Here is a 24,802-nt window from a genome sequence, read left to right as displayed (position 1 = left end):
TACATCGCATGATTTTACCCTTCCTTGAGTTAAAGGAGGTTGAAGTCGATGCTGAAGCTTACAACTGTGAAAATGTTCTATCTTCTGATGAAGTCTCTCATGCCTACAAAATTGGTCTTGATAAAATAGAGTCCTACATAAAGCCAAAGACCATAAGGACATGCTTAAAAATCTATTAGACGAAAATGATAGATTGAAGTTAAGAACCGAAACTATATACAAGTTTGACTCATTGAATGCCAAACCAAGTTCAAAAAATGATGTTGAAAATGCATCTGAACTTAATGAGGATGATGACATGAGTGAAATCTCTGTAGAGGATGTGGTGGACTGCTCGGAATTTGTCAAAAGCGAACCTGAAACTCACAAAAATCTGATTTCTGAAAACTCTATTGAGTTCGCTCGATCGTTGACAGACAAGACCAAAGTTCTCAAGGCAAACGTTGTTGTGTATCAAAAGGTTCAAACCACTCCAAATCAAGTCTACACAGTTCAGGGAGTCACTTCTCAACAAACAGCAGAACTAACAGCTATGGTAGAAGAAGATAATGCAGCTGGGTGTGAAGAGTTCTTTTGGTCAGCACCAATAGATAACGTTGATGAAACCAAAGGACTATGTCAGAAAACCTCATGGCGGGTGAAGGGTAGGTATGTGCCGGAACCACTCAATAAGCCTGCAAGATATGATGTGCCAAGCACAAGTGGAACCAAAACATCTTTAGGAGAACCAGTGATAACTTCCAGTGAGACATCTTCATCAAAAAGTGAAGGCCATGCTCAAATTCCAAAGAAAAAGGCCAACATTCATAAAAATCCAAAATAGGTGGCAGAACGAAAACACCAAAGAAATCTGAGATACAAGAAGAATCTCTTAGAAAGAAAACAGTTTTGAAAATCTCAAAATGCTCATTATGTAAGGTATGAAAAGAGGCATAAGTCACAAGGAGAATCAAGAAGCAACCGAAAGGAAAGCTTTGGTTCGCAGCAGGTAAGGAACCAAAAGGAGGGTTTCGGTCCAACGCAAGTAAACAACCGAAAGGAAGGTCTCGGTCCAATGCAAGCAAGCAACCGAAAGGGGAGCTTCGGTCCTTAGAGGGTAAGCAACCGAAAGAATGGCTTCGGTCCTCAATATAAAAGCAACTGAAGGGATGGGTTCGATTCCAATATCACTTTGAAACCCAATTCTTCTCATTCTCATTCGAATTCTTATCCTTCGGAAGATTTAAAAGGGAAAGGAAAGCAATTTCCAGAAGATAACAGATGCCCGAAAAAGATCCGAAAGAATGGAGGCGTCAAAATCTCAAACCCTACGTCTAATGAATCTAACACAAAAAAAATTAAAGTGTTCACAATAAAGAGAAAAGATGAAACAACTCTAATTAAAAGAACTTATATGGTTGATGTTTCTTTTACTATTCGTCTATTCCCTGTCCTGTAAAAGGCTCACAAGTACCCAAGAAACTTTGGGTTCCTAAATCTGCTTAGTATTTTGCAGGTTATACGTGACAAGCAGTTTGACGAAGAATGATATATTGATAGTGGCTGCTTACGTCACATGACAGGACGAAAGGAAGAAAATAGGGAGTTTCGGTCTCTCAAGGACGGTGGAATTGTGAAGTATGGCAACAATTCATTTGGAACTATCAAAGGCTATGGAATGATTACGAATGGTGATTTCTCAATAAGAAAGGTTGCATATGTTGAAGGATTGCAGCACAACCTTATAAGTGTATCACAGCTGGTAGTTGGAACTGGATTGAAGGTCTCGTTCGATGATGAAGGCTCAGAGATAGTTGAGAAAAAGTCAAATAACATTCTGCTGAAATCAAAGCGAGAGGAGGAAATGTACCCTTTAAACCTCAATCCAATTAGAGGGAAACCAGCAGTCTATTTGCTAACAAAGGATCACTCGGACGAAAGCTGGTTATGGCATCGAAGACTCTCTCATCTTATCTTCAAGGATATCAAGAAGCTTGTTTTAGGAGATCATGTTCGAGGTCTTCCTGGTCGAAAATTTGACAGAGAACATCCATGTGCAGCTTGTGAAATGAGAAAGCAAAGTCGAGAAATTCATCCTTCTATTATAAACACAAAGGTGATAGAACCATTGGAGCTGTTGCATATCGATCTATGTGGTCCCTCCTCTATTGAAAGCATTGGTGGGAACAAGTATATTTTGGTAATCGTGGACGACTTTTTCTCGGTTCACATGGGTGTTTTTCTTGAAGCAAAAATTAGAAGCTACTCCTAAGCTGAAGCTCTTCATAAAGCAAGTTGAGGTTCAACTGACGAAATTTGTTTGAAACGTAAGAAGTGACAATGGCTTGGAATTCAAGAACAAGGATTTCGAAGATTTTCTAGCTGAGAAGGGAACGACTCATAATTTCTCGGCTCCATATACTCCATAGCAGAATGGAATCGTCGAAAGGCGAAACCGATCTCTGTGTGAAGTGGCTTGAACGATGTTATGCTTCGCTTCCTTGCCTTTGTATTTTTGGGCTGATGCTATTGCCGCTTCTTGTTTTACTCAGAATAAATCATATCTAAACAAGCGATTATCTATCAATCCTAACGAGATCTTGAACAATCGCAAGCCGAATGTGAAATTCTTTCATGTGTTCAGTTCAAGATGCTTCGTCTTCAACTCAAAAGAGAATCGAAACAAGTTTGATGCTAAGGCTGATGAAGGAATATTTTTAGGCTACTCCTTGAACTCTAAGGTATATAGAGTTCTAAACAAGCGCTCTAAGAAGATTGAAGAAACATACTACATCACTTTTGACGATAGCTATGTTAAAACGATGAAGACAACTGAAGGTGCAATGCAGGAAATCTTTCCAAAGACCAGTCAAGTTACAGCTTCTATCTCAAACCTTTTTGAGCAATATATGCTTCTTTTTGATGAGCCTCATACGGCTATCAATTCTGAATCAAAGGCAAAAGATAACAAAGTTGACAGTCTAAAGCAAATCATCGACGATGCTTCACAGAAGATGGCTGCTGATCAACCAAAGGCAACAGAAAGGCCAGACGTAAGCGAACCTTCAGATGACCGTCCTTCTTTCTAGGGGGAGGGTTCTTCTCTTCCACTGGATCAAGGTCCTTCATTCCAAGGGAGAATTCACTGTCACAATCATCTAGCTCAACCGAAAGTCCAAACGAAGTGGAACATGCTGATCCAGATACTGAACAAGTGTTATCATTCGAGGGGGGAGAATACACATTTCAATGATGATGATACACTATCAGAATCAGAAGAAGAAATCAATGCAGAATCGGATCCCTCTTGTGATCCCAATTACTCGCCTCTCATTAAATGGACCAAAGATCATCCTCAAAGTCAAATCATTGGGGAATCTTCAGAAAAGGTGTTAACTCGATCACAGATCAAAGCGAAACAAGTTGCACTCTTCTCTCAAGTAGAATTTTGCATGTCCAACTGTTTTGTCTCCAAAGTTGAACCGAAGACTGTGAATTCGGCTCTTGATCATTCTGATTGGGTTCAAGCCATGCAAGATGAGTTAAACGAGTTTGAAAGAAACAAAGTAAGGCGTCTAATTCCAACACCAAAGGATGTTTCAGTAATCGGTCTCAAGTGGTATTCAGAAATAAGTTGGATAAGGAGGGGAATGTGATTCGTAACAAGGCTCGGTTGGTTGTAAAAGGCTACTGCCAAGAGGAAGGTATCGACTATGAAGAAACCTTCACTCTAGTTGCAAGATTAAAGTCTGTACGCATCTTTCTTGCTTATGCTGCACACAAAAACTTTGAAGTCTATCAGATGGATGTAAAGTGTGCCTTTCTCAACGGAGAACTCGAAGAAACTGTGTACGTTGAGCAACCGCCAGGCTTCATGGATGAAAAGCACCCAAATCATTGTTACATACTAGAGAAAGCGGTATATGACCTTAAGCAAGCTCCTAGAGCGTGGTATGAAACTCTCACTAGATTCTTAAAAATGTCTAAATTTAAACAAGGTTCGGTTGACCCAACCTTCTTTCATAAGAGAGAGGGTAACCACCTTATGATAGTCCAAATTTACGTTGATGACATCATCTTTGGCTCCACGAATCCTAGCTTAACAACTAAATTCAGGAAGTTGATGGAAACTAAATTTGAGATGAGCTCAATGGGTCCAATTAACTTTTTCCTTGGCTTAAACATTAGACAGGGACCCGAAGGTATTTTTATCAATCAGGAGGCATATACAAAGACATTTCTTGCTAAGTTTGGCATGTTGGGAGACTCCAAAGTGAAAGTTCCAATGGCTTTTGGGACCAAGCTTACGCCTTTGTAGGAGAAGCCAGCTGCTGACATGACGCTCTTTTGTCAAATGATTGGGTCGTTAATGTATCTAACAACAAGCAGACCTGACATCATGTTCTCAGTCTGCTATTGTGCTCGATTCCAGGCTAACCCACGCGAACCTCACATGCTAGCCGTGAAGAATATCTTTCGCTATCTGAAGCGAACATCCTCTCTCGGTCTATGGTATCCAGCGAACTCAGGATTCTTTGTCCAAGCTTTCTCAGATGCTGACTTAGGTGGTTGTGGATTGGATTGTAAAAGCACCACTGGAGGATGCCAATTTCTCGATGGTAAATTGGTCAGCTGGCAATCAAAGAAACAAACTTGTGTTTCCCTCTCCACGGCAGAAGCTGAATACATTGCTACCGCCTCATGCACATCTCAGGTTGTATGGATACAAAGTCAACTTAGAGATTATGGGATTAACCTAAAAAAAATCCCACTATATTGTGATTCTGAAAGTGCAATTAGGATTTGTCATAACCCAGTGCAACACTCAAAGACAAAGCACATAGCATTGAGGTATCACTTCATCAAAGATCACGTGGAAGATGGCAACGTGGAGATTCACTTTGTGAGGACAACTGATCAACTAGCAGATATATTCACTAAGGCTTTACCGAAAGCAAGTTTCAACAAAATCTTACAAGGCCTGGGAATGATGGAAGTAGATTCAGTACCAAAGTCACCTTCGCTTCACTAAAGGTAAGAACTGAAATAGAGCGAACGCTCGGTCTATTTCGGGTTCGGTTCAACCATGAACCGAAATGAATCGAACGCTCGGTCTATTTCGGGTTCGGTCCATCTGAACTCGTTAGCTTCTTTTTCATATCAAGGAATTTTGGTTGTATTCTTTTTCATAAAATCCAAAAATATTGTTCTTTTTCGTTTTATTAAAAATTTTCACAAAATACAAAATTATCTTTTGTTTTATCTCATTTTTATCTAATGTTTTCCTTTGTATAAATGTTACTCTCGATGGTGAAGCTCAAGCAGGTATAACCTCTATTCTATAAATTAGTTAAGTGTCCCTAGATGCATGTTGCTGCATGTTGACTAAAGCCTCTACATATTTTGAGTGAAGCCTTAATAACATGATAGATATACAAATCATGTTTTCCCAACCTAGGCTATTTCATTCACTCTAATCATGAGCTACCTTGCTCTTTTCATATTGAGATTAGAGTTTTCTGTTTGGTCCTTCTTTTATATCAGAGGTACTTTCGCATCTTATACCACCTATATCATTCTTCTTCATTACACTTCATCTCACTAATGTAACCCTTGAGACTCTCAGCATTTACCACTGAGGTTTATGGTTATACAAAAATTTGTGTTCATGATCTTAGTTTCGTGTCACTATGTACTAAATGAAACCTACAATTCAACACCTTTAATGAATTGACGGTGCATCATTACTATGATATGGGTCCTAAATAAAATCTCACTTTATTTTGAGTGATCCTCCTGAAAATGTCTATTACCAAGACTTTTCTTCCCCAAGGATCCAGTTAAGGGTTTTTTGAGATTTCTCTCATCAGGTCACTGAATATCTTACCTACCTACTTGTTTAAAAGGCCACATTGGTCTCACAAGTACTTCGTTACATTTCGGTCTTATATCAAGTATTGAAATCTTGAATTGAAGCAAAAGCCAACCCTTAAAGCTTTAATTAAAAGATGCCTTTCAATACTTCTTAACAAGTACTTGATCGTTATTTATTGGGAAGCCACACAAGCACTTTGAAGTCTCTCTTGACTTTGAAGGAAGAGATTCGTGCCCATTATCGGTTGCTTTATGTCTTAACAAGACATCACAAATTCTCATAAAAAGTTTGTTTTATTTCTTTATCATTCACACTCTCTACACGAAAATCTTTGATTTTCCAAAATCTGGTTCTATTAACGATGACATAATTGTTACAGCTTCATTTCTAAATGTATTCCAGTGATTGCTAAAGATAAAGGTGATGACGGTTCATGTAAAATTTATGGGTGACGTTTGGGGATAAAGTTCTTGGTTGAGTCAGCAGTTATCCAATCGTTTTGATGATTTGAAGAAGGCACTTTTTATGGAAAGGCACGTAACAGTGAAATGTCGTTTCTCTCTCCTGCGTCATCATCATGGTTTCTAACTATTCACTCCGTCACATCTGGCACGGTTTCTTATAAATCCAAGATTTCAGCCGGATATTTTTCTCTCCTACTTGTAAGTATAAATGGGTTTGACACGCTTCACTTTACTCTTTTATCACTTCCAAATTCTCTCAAAGAAAAAGGGCGATTTCTCTCACTGTTCATCTTCTTCTTCTCAAAGCTTCATCAATGGCGGAATCCTCTTCAGTTCAAGATACATCTGTTCACTCCAACCTTGTCACCATTAAGCCTCAACAAAACCTCATCATTGATCTTACCCCCTTCATCTATGAATCCTACATGTTGTATGTTGTCGAGTGTCTCAATTACTCGCCTCTTGTCGCCGCTCTTACAAAGGTCGAAGTTCTTCCCATGTCCCGCCTCTCACACATCTATTCAACCGCTTACTATGACAAGGTTGCTGAGAGCATTCACTTCGAATTCCACAACGAGAAGACCTCTATCTCCAAGAATCGCTTTTGTGCCCTAATTGGTCTTGCTCATGAACCCACTCTAGTAAACCCTGATTCGATTACTACTGGTCAACTGTTCTCAATGTTCTACCAAATGGGGTACATTGAAACCTTAGCCACCATTACAAAATTCAAGAAGTCTTTCCTTCCTCCATAATGGAATGGCCTCGTCACTCTTCTGTTCAAAGGTCTCTCTGAGCGTAGCGCTATCTCAGATGGAGCAAGCAAGTCCTTTATGACTTTGCTTTATGGGTTGTATCATGGGGTTACCTTGGACTATGGGGCGGTTATTTGGCAACAACTGGTTCAGAGTTTGTCTTCTTCATCTCGACATTCAGAGATTTCATGTGGCAGGTACTGGTCCATTATTACCAAGTGGTCGATGCATCGTCTCCATGTTCCAATCATGGCAGACTCTCTTCTTTCATCTATCGCAATCTTTCACACCACAAAGATCATCGTCATAGTTCCTACCAAGTATTCCTTCATTGGCTCAATCCCAACCGCTATGTATGCATGCGTGTCCGAAGCAAGAAATGTTATTCAAGAATACAAAAAGTTTCCTTCTTCGGGCCCGAGGGAACTCACTCTTTCTATGATTCGCTCTATTGTGGAAGCAGACAAGCCTGCGAAGAGGGGCAAGAAACCAGAAACTTAGAAGGAGGTGAGAGTCACTAAACCATCCAAGGGGCCAACTCCCAAGAAGCGAAAGTCAGACAAAGTTGCTCCTTCCCAACCCAAGCAGAAGAAGTTGAAGAAGCCAGCCCGGAGATTCATTCTTCAATCTTCCATTGATTCAGATTTTGAGTATGTTCCTCGTATTACCAAAACTTTTACTCACATGGACTCAGAGAGCGAAAGCTCTGATGAGGAGGTTTCGATTCGTGGTGATACACCACCTCGCTCCCCTACACCTGAGGTACATGTTCGGTCCAAAGCCCCTTCTGCTATACCAGTTTCTATTCCTATTTCTATACCTCCTATTTTTCCCATCACTACATCTCAACCATCCACTACCATTCCCATTTCTGCTCCAATCTTTACTGAAGCCACTACTACCACCACTACTGGAGTATGAACCAACGTATCTAATACGGGGGCTTGTTCTTCAGCAACTGAACCTCCTGTCACAACCGAACCCCCAGTTACTACCGAACCTCTAGTTACCACCAAACCACTATCTCCCACCAGTCCACTGAAACCAAAACAGTTCTAGGCGGTGAGGACTTGGAGTTTGACTCTACTTATTTCAGTCCCTACCGTGTACAGAGTGATGACGACGAAGATGCTCAAGTAACCAAGCGCCATCTCAAGGCTGTTACTGACAAGCTTGATCAGCTGCTTTACTCTTCCTCCACCAGTGCTTATTCTGACGCCGCTCTTAAAGCTCTGTTCTCTTCAGTCGTTTCAGAGCATGCTGCTTATCTTTCTGCTGCTGCCAAGGCTATCGAAGCATCTACTTCTCAATGTCAGAAGGCCTTGCATGTTGCTGAGGCTTCAAAAAAGGAATGCAAAGAAGCGACCGCAAAAGTCGATAAACTAATTTCCGAGGCTCAACTTTTCTTGGATTCTTTGCAGGCTGCAGCTCAAAAGAACTCTCAGACAGTGAATGCTTCGGTTAATAACCTTAAGCGTTCTATTCAAGCTGAGAGGTCCAATCTTGAATCCGCTCGTCAAGCTATTGAAGCTGCCAATGCCACCCTTCATGCCAATGTTAATGATCGTCTGACTCAAATGGAAGCAGAGCTGGTTGTAGAAAATCGTGTTATGGATGAGTTAGACAAGCATACATCTCAACTGAAAATGCAAAACCTCAAGCTTCGCACTACAACAAACGAGCTTAACGATCTCAAATCTGAAAGGGAGGTCATTCGAAGCTCTGTAGGTGACGTACATTCCATTCTACTTCATCTTTTTGATGCACATGATCCCATTCTGACCATCTCCACCAGACGCCATTTGGCTGGCAAACTCAGACCGGCTTTGGCTGTCCTTAGTCGAATTGAGGGTATTTCGGTGAATGATGTCCAACAGAAATAAGGGGGAGATAAGGTAGAATCTCAACCTCCTCCCGAACCTATGTCAACAGCTGAACCGAAGGTTAATGAAGCTTCGACCAGTAAAAGGGACAAGAAGAAAAAGAAAATTGGAGAAGATGATACTGATGATGAAGATGATGTTTTTGAAGAAAATCCCTCTAAGCCTTTTCAGAAAACAAAACTTTCTGATAAAGATCTTGAAGAAAAGATCAATAAACAAACGGATGAGCTGGAGAAGAAAAGAAAATAAGAGGAGCTCTTGGAAAAGAAGAAGTCTATGTTTCCAGAGTGGACCATTGATTCGCTTCAAAGAAGCACTATAGACGAACCGAGTCCTCAACGACTTGAACCTGTCTTGTCGTTCGGTCTTGAAAAATTGAAGGATGCGCAGTTTGACATGGCAATCACTCGAAAGGCATTCATCTTTCATTGCTTCAACTCAACTGCTGCCATCCCCTCTCCGGACCCGAAGGTTGATCGGGATATGTTAGAGTTTTATCTAGAGTTCGCTCAGCCACAGTACTTGAACTGGAGTTCGCAGAGGATTACAACTGTCTAGGTACTGAAGCCTTATACAGAAGGGAAGTTCATTAACGTTAAATTTAAAGTGACTCGAGGCTCTGAAGGCTTGGTTCACAATTTCTCCCTTGCTGATCTACCGAACCTCAACCCTCACGACTGGATACTCCTCAACAACATCCTACTGTCAAATCCTCAGGAGTATCAGTCGATCATTGATCATGTCAAGAGAATGCTTGTTTGCTACATTCACAAAGAAGAAAATATGGATCAAGAAATCGCCTCAGCTATTCACAAGCGAACCACAATCAAACCAATGGGAAGAGCTGGCGATATAAACTCAATGATCAAAAGCAAAATTGATACATAATATCACTCTATGATGTTTCTTAGGGGCGAAGTTTAAAAATGTCTCTTCACTCTTGTTGATAAGCACCTGTTCTCAACTTCTTGCTTGGAGCACATTTTAGATATCGTTCAGAGGTGTAATCAGAACTTAGCAGCCGACAAGAAGATGTTTACCAACATGCTGAGATGGTACATTCAATTTCGGCAGACTCTTCTTGCAATCATCCCTCGGCTTTTCAAGGTTGTGAAGACAGTGAAGCCTACTCAAAAGAAATAATCTATCGCCTCATTTGATGCAAAGGGGGAGATTGTTGGGCTTATTGTGATGCGTCATGGGCTCGATCCTTAGCCCAGTTTTGGTTGCTGGTTTGGGCCTGTCCAACCGTGCATTATTTTAATCTAGGGTTTTAGTATTTAAGATGCAGGCATGCATCCTTAGTGGGTAACACTTTTATTATTTTTCTCTAATCAGTATTGTAAACCCTAGCTCGCCTCTACAGCGGAAGTTCTTCAACGAGCTCTACTGAGGCGTGACTATATTTGAATCATAACCTTTACATTGATTCTATTTTGTGCTTATAATCATATTGTGTTTGAATTGTTTGTTCTTCATTATTATACCTGTGAAAGATCTAAACGATCTGAGATTAATTCTCATCACATACACCATAAATGGTTCTCTTCCTAGAGGATTTATTTTGACTATCTTTTCTCGACTCTTTAGATCAACGTCATTCGCACTTTGCTATTCCATTCCCAATACAATGGAAAAACCATTTAACTCAATGGGGAATAATTCCTCATGGAACTTATTCCTCTTTAAGTCTATAACATCCAAAAATTTACAACCAATTTAAACTTTCCAAAAACAACCCATATTCATTAAGTTATTACAAAAAGGTTTTCAATTCATTTATTATCAGAGTATCCCAGAACATCAACATAAAACTGAGGAGCGGTACGATCACGCCTTCGCCTTGCCACAATCTCCTGAAGTACCTGAAACATTACACTGAAACTGTAAGCCCGAAAGCTTAGTGAGTTACCCCCAAAATACAAACCACAATACCATACACATATTATATCATATCATAAATAGAACAACCATGCATATCGAGTCTACAGTGTGACTGGTCAGCCTGCACCAGGCCTTCAGTCCACCCGATCCACTCTCTCTCTCTCTCTCTCTCTCTCTCTCTATGAGTCTACAGTATGACTGGGCCGCCAACATCGGGCCTTCAGTCCACCTGGTCCACTCTCTGAATCTACAATATGTCTGGTCTGCCCGCACCGGGCCTTCAGTCTGTCTGGTGCACTCTCTGAGCCTCGGCACGTTTGGTCCGCCCTCTTGGGGCCTTCATCCTATCCGGACTACTCGCCGGGCCTTCGGTCTAACCGGTCCGCCCTGGGTATGTTGGCCTACAGAACAAAGCAGGACCCACCTCAACCCAACCCCAGTCCAACAACCATGTGCACATAAACATATAATCATATAGCAATTCACAACTAATCAACCGATCTAGCAGATTACATAACATAGCAACATCCTAACCAGGATACTGACCTAACCGGTCACTAACATAACATCATTCTATATACCTGGATACCGACATTAACCAGGTCTCTAACATATACTATCCTAACTACCAGAATGTAGACATAGCAAAGCAATAACATAACAAACAACTACCTTGATTCCCATCCGATAAAGGGCCGGCCTTGGTGCCTTAGACCCTGTCGATATAGTGAGGATAACTCACCTGCTATAGATGACTGAAGAGATAAGATCACACTGCTCTGACCACCACCACTGAACACTACCAATTAACCATATCCAATAAATACCAATAATTACCAAAATACCCCTGGAAGTCAAACTGGTCAACCATTGGTCAAAGTCAAAGTCCTCAGTCAAAGTCAACCTTCCTGGTTCACCCTACTCGCCGAGTCAACCCATCGACTCGTCGAGTTCCTTTACTCAGAAACTCCCATAATACGACTCAACTCGTCGAGTCCAACAATCTCTGAGTCCCATCCTGCTTAACTCACCAAGTCATCCCTCGTCTCACCGATTTGAGGATTAACGAGAAAAGGTTAGGGTTCCATGACTAGACTCGTCGAGTTGAAGAACAGACTCGCCATGTCCAAGGCAATCTTCAACAGACTCGCTGAGTTGTTCTTCCAACTTGTCGAGTCTAAACGTGACATCTTCATTCAAACGATTTCAGGCCATTTCATTACTTACAATACATATATCTGGACTCCTAGGGCCAGATTCACATGTAAAGTTTCCAACTTTATGTGCATTCAATGCTCAAAAAGCTCCAACCAAGCTACAAGAAGGTTTTGGGACAAAGGCACTCTCAATCAAGCCCCATGGCTGATGCTTTCTACCCTCATGGCTCCAATACAACCTAGATCTGAAGTTGCAACCTCAGATCTAGTCTCTATACCCAAAATAGATCTCAAAAATGCTAAAGAATCCCAAAACAACCACCATGGATGAACAATAAGTAAAAAGGCTTAAGGAGGTGACTTCTTACACCAAAGATGAGTCTAATCTGATGTAGACTTCGGATCTACAAGATCTCTTGATGCTATCCTCGAATTCCTCAACCTTTCTTTACTAATTTCCTCTTCTAAGCTTCACTTTCTTCAATCAAAGGAGAATCACACACTTCTAGCATTTCTCTGGAGCTTTCTGGAAGAATAGGGTCGAATTGAGGACATGATGTCCTTTAAATAAGGTGCAAACCCTGAAAATAGGGTTTCTTATTCCAGCACTGACTCGCCGAGTCTAGCCGCCGACTCGTCGAGTCGGGTCACTTATTCACGCAATCCACACGCGACTCGACTCGCCGAGTTACCTTTCCAACTCGTCGAGTCCAAAACTCCATTTACACTTTACACCCCCGATCTCTTGCTTTGGAACTTGGGATGTTACAAAGTCAATGACAATGTTCGTCATACTATCACTAACATGTACAATTTTACCACTTGCAACTTCTACTAATAAGGCATTTTCTAGTTTTCATATAGGTAATGCAAGTTTTCTACAAAATTTATGAGAAATAAAGGAGTAGTTTGCTCCATAACCAAACAAAATATTGGCATGCAAATCATTTACTGGAACATAGTACTCCCATGGTGTAGAGAATTGTTATCGAGATTATGAATGAAATTATGAATTGAATCATTATAAAATAAGAACACGAAGAGTAAATATTAATCAGATCTTGTATTGAGAAAGACTGATTACACGAAATAAGCAGAAGGATATTTGAGATGTCGAAGTTCTTCTCTACTTCTAACCTCAGTCCCTATTTATAGGGAACCTGAGTGTACAAAAAATGTACTAAGTCTAAACATTAAGGTTTCGCATATAAATGACTTAGTAAAATAACTAAAATGCGAATATTACAAAGACATAGCCACTTCGACTTTTACAACAAAATGACTCTACAATCTCCCCCTTTGTAAACAGTCGAAGCTATTCAGATATAAGCCTCTTAACAGCTGAGTGGATAGCCTTTCGCACATCGGAATACCAATTGATCACCTTCTTCAGCTCCTTCTTGTCTCCTTCATTGTTTCTCTTGCAATTGTTCATACGAACAATAAAGTTCGTATATTGCGCAGAGGTATATCTTTCTATCTCAGAGACCCTGAACAAAAACTTCTTAGGTTTACCCTTTGTATCCCTTCCTGAGAACACCATGCCAAAAGGTTTAAGGCAAATTTCCCCATCAACATATTTTGATAATACTGACTGGGTCAATGTGGTTTCCCAGGGAACTGTCACCTTTCTCCCCAAGCTCGTGGCTAATTCTTCATCAGTTATTGCTAAGCAATCGTAATAACTATCAATGAAGACTTTGATATGTGCGAAGCCGACTCTGAACACTTCTGTCTCTGAGCCCTTGAGCTTGTGATCCTCCATATGCTTCAAAATCATTGCTACTTGAATTAGATCATAGCAATTCATCAGAGGAAAATCAGCAATGGTGAAGTCGTATTGTTTGTCATCAGCTCGCATGACAAAATATCGAAAATTTTGTAGTATATCTTCGAACATTGCGTCTTTCTTGATAGTTAGCACTTTCTTTATTTTCATTAAAGACTACACTTCCTCCGGATTCTTCGCCAATACATCATGAAATCTGATTTTCATGTGTATATAATCATCAGCATTCTCAAACTTCTCATTGATCGTGTATTGAGCAGTAATGAAGAGCATCTCATTTATCGGAAAATCCAGTTGGCATTTGTCCGAATTAGCAATATCATAGCTCACCTTAGGCTTCTTCTCAAATTCGTACATTTCTACCCCCACAACCTTTGATTCGATTGTTTCATATGAATAAAGCTTTTCAGGATCACCTTTGTTCATTGTGGGAGGATCACCAGCCCTGAGCCTCATAATGCTCTGTACCTTCCTCATTCGCTCAATCTCTGCTTCAGCTTCGACTTTCTTCTCCTCCTTAGACTTTTCGTATGCAATGGCCTTCCCTTTTCCCACGTCATCAATTGGAGGTTTTGCACTTGAACTCTCTCCTTCTTTTGACCCAATGGATATACCTTTGGCTATTGGTCTCGTGGTCAAAATTGTCGAAGAAACAGGCATTGTGAATGTAGGAAGAGTTGTCTTGAGTTGGGTCGAAGTAACTTTCCCAACCGTCTTCGCATCTTCTTTACCCGTCTCTCCCCCTTGCACCCCTATGAAAGCAGGTGGGGCATTCTTTGGGAATAAAGAAGTGAAATTTGCGATGGGTGCTAAGGCTTTCTGAATTGCTTGCTCTAAAGTATTAACCTTCAGAGACAAGAACACATGGGTAAGGATTTTTTGTGGTGAAGATTGCGAAACCACCTGTTTGAGCTCAGTTACCATCTTAAGAAGTTGATCAAATTTCTCTTTGGTCTCTTTGTGGTTAGCTTCAAGAATAGGGGCAGTAACAACCTTGTTGAGTTCAGTAGCCACCACATCAACCTGCTTCTATACTTCAAGATGTTGAGAATGAATATCCTTAAGCTCCTTCGCAATCTCATTCTTCAATTCATGAATCTTGAAATTTACATCCTTTCTTAGCTTCTTCACATCCTATACAAATAGAACATGTCGTTCTTTTGTGACAACTTTTAACTCCTTTACTACACCCGAAAATGTACTCCCTTGAGCTTGAATGTGAAGCTCTGTATTTTTGTCCACTTGATCAACTTTTTCAAGAATATGATTTTCAGCCTCCTTGATCAAGTATTCCACTTCTACCCTAGACATAGAAGATTTAGACCCTGAGTCTGCTTGTGATTGAATATCGCATTCAACTTGCGATTCAAAATCTTGAACTGTTTACCATACATAAGCATGTGATCCAGTATTTCCTCCTCTTCAGAGTCAAAGTGTAACGCCTCAAAGGTTCCTTCGAAACCTCCTCCTTCCATTTCATCATCGGACATGTGCTGTGTAGGCTGAGGAGTTTCAGGTGATTGCGAAGGAAATAGAGTGGTGAAGGGGTGTTGTAAAACATGGTCAAATATCGAAGATGAGGTGAGTGTAGATGTTGGGAGTGAAAAAGGTGGTAATGAGGTGGAAACAGTGATAGTGGAAATAGGAAAGGTAATTGGTAGTATGATGGGCATTGTTGTATCAACACTTGTGATAGGTGCCCCCGTATCAGATACGTTGACAACCGTATCAGAAATAGGTACCTCCTCAGAAATTGATTCGGTAGTGACTATTTCAAGTGGTTCTATGAGTGGAGTAGTGGTAGATATTTGCGAAGTAGGTTGAACAGAAATGATGGGTAAGGAAACATTTACCGTAGACGTCACCGGTGGAGTTTCTGGAACTATCTCTTCATCAGACGATTCATTTCGAACCACCGACTTCCGTCTTTTTGTTATAGTACGTTGCATGTTTTTCGCAACATCTTCAACTCTTTGCCTTTTCTTTCCTAGAGAGACCGGAGCTGGAATACTGCGAATTGTAACTCCTTTACTGCTCACCTCAGTCTTGCGAATCTTTTTCAATACCCCAGACTTGGAAGGTATTGTTTCTTTCTTCGATTGAGATGAAGTTTCTTCAATATGAACATCTGCATTCGGAGCCTGTTGCGAAGATGTACCTTTCGCATCCTTCTTTGTAGATTTCTTCTTCTTTGATGATGCAACAACCTCTAATAACACTCCAGTCTACACCGATTGATCAATTGTTTTCAAATATCTCACTAAGACCTTGTGAGTTTGAGAGACCTTGCGAAGCATCGCATCTGGAATGCGAGCAACATGAGTAAAAATTGCCTCATCATCTTCTACTACATTCGGAAATTGATATAAAGAGAATTCAGCAACTTCAACATCCTCAGGGACAACAATCCCTTCTCTTCCATACACCTTTTCTAGAATCAAACTCCAATACCTCGCACACGAAATTCCTTTTTCAGAGTTTGTGTTTTCTAAACTCTTGACAAATTCCTTCCACAACTGGGTTGCATAATCGACACTGATATCGTAGTACAAGCCCATAACCATGGCATATACTTCCATTCGCCCTCTATCCAGACCAACTGTTCTTCCTGTTAGGCATCGGATAAAAATTCCAAATAAGAAATTCCATATGCACGTCAACCCAGACTTTCGAAAGTCACTTATCTTCTCAAGCTCTGGTTGATGACCCATTTCATTAAACATATGGATGATTTGAGAATTAACGGGTTTGAAAAATGGAGATTTGTTGGGAATTTCCAAAAACTCAACGAACATCTTCTTCGTGAGTTTCACCCATTTGTTGTTGATGAGGTTGAAGGTTATGACATCTGTGGTGAAGTTGTGAGAAGCATAAGATGCAGCCAATGACAACCAAGTCATCGGAACTGAGAAAGATTTGAACATTGCAGTGGCCAGAGAGGATCGTTTTAGAGCAACGATAAGCATCTTCAATTCTTCGGGATAAGAAGAAACATTCGGATCAACCTGATAATTTGTGCTTTGGATTTTCATCAGGGATTGAGAAAGAACTTCATCAGTGTTGGATTGAGTTCCTGCCATTTCTAGGGTTTGAAAGAAAGGATGAAGATGAAGAAGTCTGAATCTTTGGAGGTTTGTGAGAATTTTGTTCGCGTTACCGTATATAGTGTTCTTGATCCCCCTTTTATAGGTTACCCAAAATTGATTTGAAATTAAAGCGGGATGCATTTAATGTTATCCGATGTGGCACCTTGAAAATCGGATCAATACTGTAAAAGATAAGCATGCTGTAAAAAGTAACTGTCCCATCTCCTTGAAAATCGGATAGAATACCAACCATCTTGAGTACACAGCCTGTCAAGTTTCCCGTTATAGAATCTGAACCGTTAAAACCCTTCGCATGGAGGCAAGGCTCTTTCACTTTTGGGATGTAAAGTGATGTCATATGCCAGATTTGCGAAATCATCAGCCTGAGTTGGTTTTACTCAGAACCTCAAGGATTTCGTGTGTGCATTGTGTCAACAAAATAAGATGAGAAACAAAAAAATTTGGAATTCTGTGATGTCAAAAATTTAATTTGACATGAATGCAGTTAAACCCCAGGCAAAGGTTGCTTCGTTAATCATCAAGAGAGACAATCAACAGCTTGTGTAGTTTCCCGTGAATTACAATCGAATACTTGTTGATAAGTATCGAAGGGCTTCTTTTAAAAGATATTTTGGGTTGATTTCAAATTTCATTACATATCAGCCTTAACATAAGGTGAGAAATTGTAAATGAATTTACTTGTTTGACCAGTGTAGTCAGTGACAAGTTGGGTTTTGAAAATATTATCATGACTAGGATTTGCGAATAAAACTCACACAGAAATCATATTCAATTTTTTTTAACTGGATCTTGTTGGGTAACAAACATCGTGGGTTGCGAATGTTTGATCAAGACCACACATGCGAATTGAATATGATTTGGAGTTTCGAAAATTTGATACTAAAACAAAGGTTTCGTTAAAATCTGGAACGATGTTCCCCGTCAATTCCTTAAGGTTTATGATATTTGGGTTTCACTTCCAACACGGTCTCATGATGTTAGATCATAAACACAGACTTGTGATTTGTCTAGGTTTTGATTGGTTTGATCAAAGACCTCAAGGACAAATCTCTTTGAAAATTCGGATTGAAAGAATTGTTTGGTATAAAAAGATTGGTTAAGAATCGAAGTGTACCTCTGTTATAATGGACAAAACAGAAAACTCTTAACTCATTTGAGAAGAGTAAGGTAACTCTTTTGACTTATGCGAATATAAGCCTTTTGTGAAGAAATTTTCATGAGATAATTTCATTAAGGCTTTCTTTTCTCACACATAGAGTCTTGTTGAGACTTTTGGTCTATATACAGCAACATGCTTCTAGGGACATCCTAACTAGTTTTAAAAAATTTTGATACCTTCCCGTAGAAACACCTAAGCATGACCTCTTTGCATTAAGCCCTGTACTAAGTTCTCAGCACACAATATTTAAAGAACAACAAAAAAAAATATTTTTGTGATTTTTGATTTTTTCAAAATTAAAAACATAACAAAATAAAATCTTTTTGGATTTTTAATTCTTCAAAAACAAAAAAAATTAAAATCTTTTTGGATTTTTGATTTTTCAAAAATTAAAAACTACAAAATGAATTGTAAACCCAACCTTAGTTGTTATGATCGCAAATGCGTAAAGATGTGGATGCGAAGCCTTTGGATGAACAGTAACATCTGAACAAGTTTGACTCATAACTGCTGAACGAGACTTTCATGCTTGAGTTTTTGGAACTGAATTCACATCAATCATCCCCAATCTTGCTAAAATTCTAACAAATGATTTTTCATCAAGAGGTTTTGTAAAAATATCAGCAAGTTGTTCAGTTGTTTTAACAAAATGAATTTCAATATTCCCATCTTCCACATGATCTTTGATAAAATGATATCGAAGAGCAATGTGTTTTGTCTTTGAATGTTGTACTGGATTATGACAAATGCGAATTGCACTTTGCGAATCACAATACAAGGGAATATTTTTCATATTGATTGCATAATCACGAAGTTGACTCTGAATCCAAATGATTTGCGAAGTGCAAGCAGCAACAACAATGTATTCAGCTTCAACAGTTGAAATTGCAACACAAGTTTGTTTCTTTGATTGCCAACTTACCAACTTTCCATCCAAGAATTGACATCCACCACTTGTACTTTTCCTATCCAAAGTACATCCTCCTATATCTGAATCTAAAAAAGCTTGAATGAAAAATCCAGATTTCGAAGGATACCAAAGTCCTAACGAAATTGTACCCTTAAGATAGCAAAAAATATTTTTCACTGTAGTCAAATGAGGTTCTCTGGGATTAGCTTGATATCTAGCACAATCACAAACCGAAAAGATAATATCAGGTCTACTTGCAGTTAAGTATAATAAAGACCCTATCATGCTTCGATATAATGTTAAATCAACAGCAGGAGCATCTAACGAAGGAGTTAATCTTGTACCCACTGCCATTGGTACTCTTAGTTTCATGCTATTTGTCATTCCAAACTTTTCAAGCAAGTTCTTCGTATATTTTTCTTGATTGAATAAGATTCGATCCCTGTTCTGTCTTATATTCAATCCAAGAAAATTATTAATTTTTCACATCATGCTCATTTCAAATTGGCTTTTCATTAGATTTTCAAATTCAATTGACAATGCTGGGTCAGTTGAGCCAAAAATAATATCATCAACATAAATTTGAACAAGCATAAGATGATTCCCAATTTTCTTGCGAAAAAAAGTGGGGTCAACTGATCCTTGTTTAAATTTAGATTGTTTCAAGAAATTTGTAAGAGTTTGATACCAGGCTCTCGGTGCTTGTTTTAACCCATAAAGAGCTTTGTCAAGAATGTAGACATGATTAGGATGTTCCTCGTTTAAGAATCCTGGTGGTTGTTCAACATACACTGTTTCTTCAAGTTCTCCATTTAAGAAAGCACACTTAACATCCATTTGATAAACATCAAAGTCTTTGTGTGCTGCATATGCTAAAAATATGCGAACTGCTTCGAGTCTTGCAACAGGAGCAAATGTTTCTTCATAGTCTATTCCTTCTTGTTGCGAATATCCTTTAACCACTAGTCTAGCTTTATTTCGAATAATATTGCCATCTTTGTCGGTTTTATTTTTAAAAATCCATTTTAATCCGACAATCGAAACATTAGACGGTTTAGGAATTAATCTCCAAACCTTGTTTCGTTCAAATTCAGCCAGTTCAGATTGCATAGGAACCACCCAATCTGAGTGTTCCATAGCATCCTTCACTGACTTTGGCTCTATTTTCGAAATAAAGACATTAAACATACATAGTTCTTGGTTCGCATTCAGTACCTCGTTTTTCGCACGAATTTGAGCTCTTGTCAACACACCATCTTGTGGATTACCAATTACCTAATCTTTTGTATGATTTCTTGTCCATTTCTCAAGTGGTGGAAAATTAGGATCAAATTCCAATGATGCATCTTCATATATATCTTCATTTTCAGATCCTGCAACAGAAAAATTATCATTTAGTTCATGAAACTCATCATTTTCATCAAGATTAATTGTATGTGTTTGATCATGCTCCCCCTCAAAATGATGTTCCTGTTGATTATGCGAATGCTCCCCCTCAACTTGATATTCTTGTTGATTTTGTGAATCCTCCCCCTCAACTTGATATTCTTGTTGATTTTGTGAATGCTCCCCCTCAACTTGATGATTCCTATTTTCATTCTCCCCTCGAAAGTTGGCTGATTGTCTACGTTATTGATTGTATGCTCCCCCTCCATACGAACATCAGGCACACTTTCGCAAGATGTTGACGTTGTAGTAATTGTCGAATCATCAGAGTGTTTTGAAGATGCTGATGTTTGATTATCAAGAGCATTATTTTCCGCATCAATAGCCCTGTCAGGAATTCCAAAAATTAACTCATAATCAAAATCATTTATTTCAGAATTATCAATTTGAGTATTTGAATCAAGGAGTATTGATTTATTTTCAAATTTACTATCCGTTTGTTTAAGATAGTAATCATCAAATGTTAAATTGTAAGTTTCTTCATTTTTTCTTGTTCTTCTGTTGAGCACTCTGTATGCAACTAAATTGTGCGAATATCCTAAGAATATGCCTTCATCAGCTTTAGCTTGAAACTTGGACAAATTGTCTTTAAGATTCATGATAAAACACCTGCAACCAAAAACATGAAAGAATTTGACATTAGGCTTCCTATTATTGATTATTTCATATGGAGTAATATTGAATCTTCGATGAATGAATGATCGACTCTGAGTAAAACATGCAGTTGAAACTGCTTCAGCCCACAGATATTGAGGAAGATCCGCATATGTTAACATGGTTCTGGCTGCTTCGCATAGAGATCGATTTCTTCTTTCAACAACTCCATTTTGTTGCGGAGTATATGGTGATGAGAAATTATGCGAAATTCCTTTGCTTGTGAGAAAAGAATCAAGAATTTGATTTTTAAACTCAGAACCATTAACAGTTTTAATTTTGCGAACATTCTTTTTTTCAGACTAAGCTCAATCTTTTTGATAAAATCAATCATCATCTGAGCAACTTCAGATTTTAACCTGAGAAAAAATACCCATATGAATCGAGAAAAATCATCTACAATAACCAAAATGTACCGCTTTTTATTGATTGTAGCAACAGTCGACGGTCCACATAAGTCAATGTGAAGAAGTTCCAATGGTTCTACGATTTTTGAATCGATCACAATCGGATGACCTTTTCTGTGTTGTTTTCCTTGTTCGCAAGCTGCACACAAAGAATCATTGTCAAATTTTAATACAGGTAACCCTCGAACTAAATCTTCAATGACAAGTTTGTTAATATTGTGAAAGTTCAAGTGTGACAATCTTCGATGCCAAAGCCAGCTGACATCATTAGATGCTTTTGATAGTAAACATACAACAGGTTTTCCCACAATTGGTTTGATGTCCAGTGTAAAAATATCACCATATCTTTTGGATTTGAGAAGTACTTCATTTGATTTCACATTTGAAATGATACTTCCTTCTTCATTAAATACAACTTGGTTTCTAGTACCAACAACAAGTTGTGACACACTTATCAAATTATGTTGAAGTCCTTCAACATAAGCAACTCTGTTTACAGTGAATTTTCCATTTGTGACTTTCCTATAGCCTTTCACTTGACACTTGTGATTATTCCCAAATTTGACTACTCCAGCATTTTCCAAGCTTCTATAATCTCGTAAGTTTTCCTTTCTTCCAGTCATATGACGAGAGCAACCACTATCAATATACCATTTCGTATCATATTGCTCGTCACAAATCACCTGCATTTATTGGAAAAATTTAGGAACCCAAGACTTGTTGGGTCCATCATTAGTAGAATGAAACAAATTCTTTGAATTTAAAAACCATATTTTCACTTTGTTTGTAACAAAATCTGTTATATCAACATCATCAGATCTAGATATTGAAATATAGTCGTTCAATAGTTTTGGATTTCCATTGATTGTAATCTTATCCTTCACGACATTCACATTTTTGATAACTGGTTTCCATTTTTGAACTGGAACTTGCGAATGATGAGATGATGAACTACCAGTGGAAGAATTATTTGTGAACTTGTCAAATGCATTCTTGATTTGTTGCTCTGAAAACTTTGCACTTTGATATTTTCTGCCTTTTCCTTCAAGCCAACGATTGATTGTATGGACATCAGATTTTCCTTTTGAGTATGAAACTTTGGTTGGTTGTGAATTTGAGGGATTTGGAAAATTTGGTTGTTTTGGTAAAAATTTCACTTTAGCTTTGTTAGAATTGTTCAAAGGTGATGAAGTATTCGTGAATTTTCCAACATTTCGAAACTTTTGATTATTCACAAATTTTTGTGAAGTCTCAAATGCTCGATTGTTGTCATATTTGCGAACAAATGGAATTTTATCAATAGAATTTATTGGTCTGTGAAAACTTGTATCTTTTTGTTTGTTTTTTCTTTGAAGGATTGATGATTTTGGTTTCAAAATTTGTTCGTTTTCAACTTTTGGCTTATCATTAGACACAACTTGCCAGAATATTTCTTTTCTTGCTTTTCTTTTTGAAACATTATTTTCTGTTGAATAATTTCCAACCATCAATTTAAATTCATGAGAATTTAATTTTACTTCAGCCTTTGATCTCTCAATTTTTCCAAAAAGTTTGTTTGAATTTTCACCTTTAGCCACCCATTTTTGTGATGGCTTTTTCTCTTGAAAAACATAAAAAATTTTCGTTAAATTGTTTTCTTCGGTATTTTGATTTGAAAAGAACCCTGCGGTTGATGACTTTTCATTATCATTTTCAACCATTTTGATGAATTCAGGTTTAATGTTCTCAACATTTCCAATTGTGACAAAAACTTGATTTGGAAAAATGATGTCATCTGTACATTTAAAATTTGGATAGACCACTGTGTTGGTTTCCAAATAATGTGCACCTTTATTATTTAGAATTTTGTCAAATTCTTTTGTATTATCAAACACTTGATTCACAACAACTCTTGGAGATGTCTTAGGTGAATCCTTCACACCTTCATTGTTTTCCTCATTTTCATCAGTTTTTTAGCTCTCAACCTCCACATTATCTAAGATACAATGTTGTGAAGTTGAAGATTTATCAGTTTCATCCTTAACTATTGAATCAAGTATTATTTCTTTACCTTTGATCTTAGATGTGATATTAATGATTGACAATTTAGAACAATCAACCTCTTCTTCTTCTTCAATTTCACTAATCTCACTCACATTATCTGAATTGTCATTGACATCAACATAATTGAGTTGAGAATCAAGAGTTGAATTTTCAGTTTTCTTTAGAATTTTCACTTGTTCACTCTTTGTCAAACTTTCATTGACAATATCAACCAACTCATCAGCATTCAAGAATTCATTAATTTTGACAATACCATATGCATATCTATCATCAGGTATTTTGTCAAATTGAGCAATTGTACTTTCGCAATCATAAGAAACAACATCAACTTTTTCACGTTCATATTCAAGAAAAGGTAAAAGTTTCCTATGTTGTTCTTTGCTAATATCCGAAGAATGATGTAAAGCAGTTAATTTTGCATACAATCTTTTGGCTGAATTACAATATATGTTCCTTTGTGCAAGCAATAACCTAACATCATTTGTAAGATTATCCCTATCACAATTTACATTTTTGAACTGTAATTCAAGTTTGTCTACTCTGCTTCTTTTTATTTCTAATTCTCTTCGTTTCTCTCCTAGTTGCATATTTAATTTTTGAGCTTCAGTACTAGCAGACACAATTACAGAATCAAAATAAGCCACAGTATCATCAAATGAAGTGAGTTCAGCATCATAAGCAGATAAATGAATATTAAAAGATTCAAGTATAAGACGTACCTTGGTGGTCATGGGTGATTTGTCCATGGATTTGGATACGAAGCACCTCCCTGAAATTTCCTCTTCGCAATCTTCAAAACTTGCGAACATGGCTCCATGTGTGGGATGCCTCATTTCCTCATCATCAGATCCTGAAGACCAGATCTGATACGTACCACTCTTTTCATCATCAGTTTCACCTTTCGCAACCAAAGACACTCCTTTGTTCTTAGCACGTATCTCTTCAATCTTTTCAGAATAGTATGCTTCATCTTTAATTTTCTCCTTCTTTTCTTCTTTCGTTCGCAACATGCAATCGGCTACGAAGTGATTCGCACCATTGCAATAGTGACAGTAAATTCCTGAGTCACCCTTCAGTTTCTTTATTTCTTTTGCATCTTTTGATTTTTCCTCAGCTTTCTCCATTTTCTTCCTCTCCTCTCCTCCAGTTTTTGTGACTCCACTCTTCGCATCAGTAGCCTTTCCTTTTGGATTAAATGGCTTCTTGAAAATTTCTTAACTCTATTGTTTGAGTAGAATGCCACAGCTTCATCATCTGAATTCATCAGAAATCCTTCATTATCTGAATCAT

The sequence above is a fragment of the Lactuca sativa genome, chromosome 8 (genome assembly GCF_002870075.4).
Source record: "Lactuca sativa cultivar Salinas chromosome 8, Lsat_Salinas_v11, whole genome shotgun sequence".
Classification (NCBI taxonomy): Eukaryota; Viridiplantae; Streptophyta; class Magnoliopsida; order Asterales; family Asteraceae; genus Lactuca; species Lactuca sativa.
The sequence above is the reverse complement of the archived record's forward strand: the minus strand, read 5'-3'. Positions refer to the sequence as shown.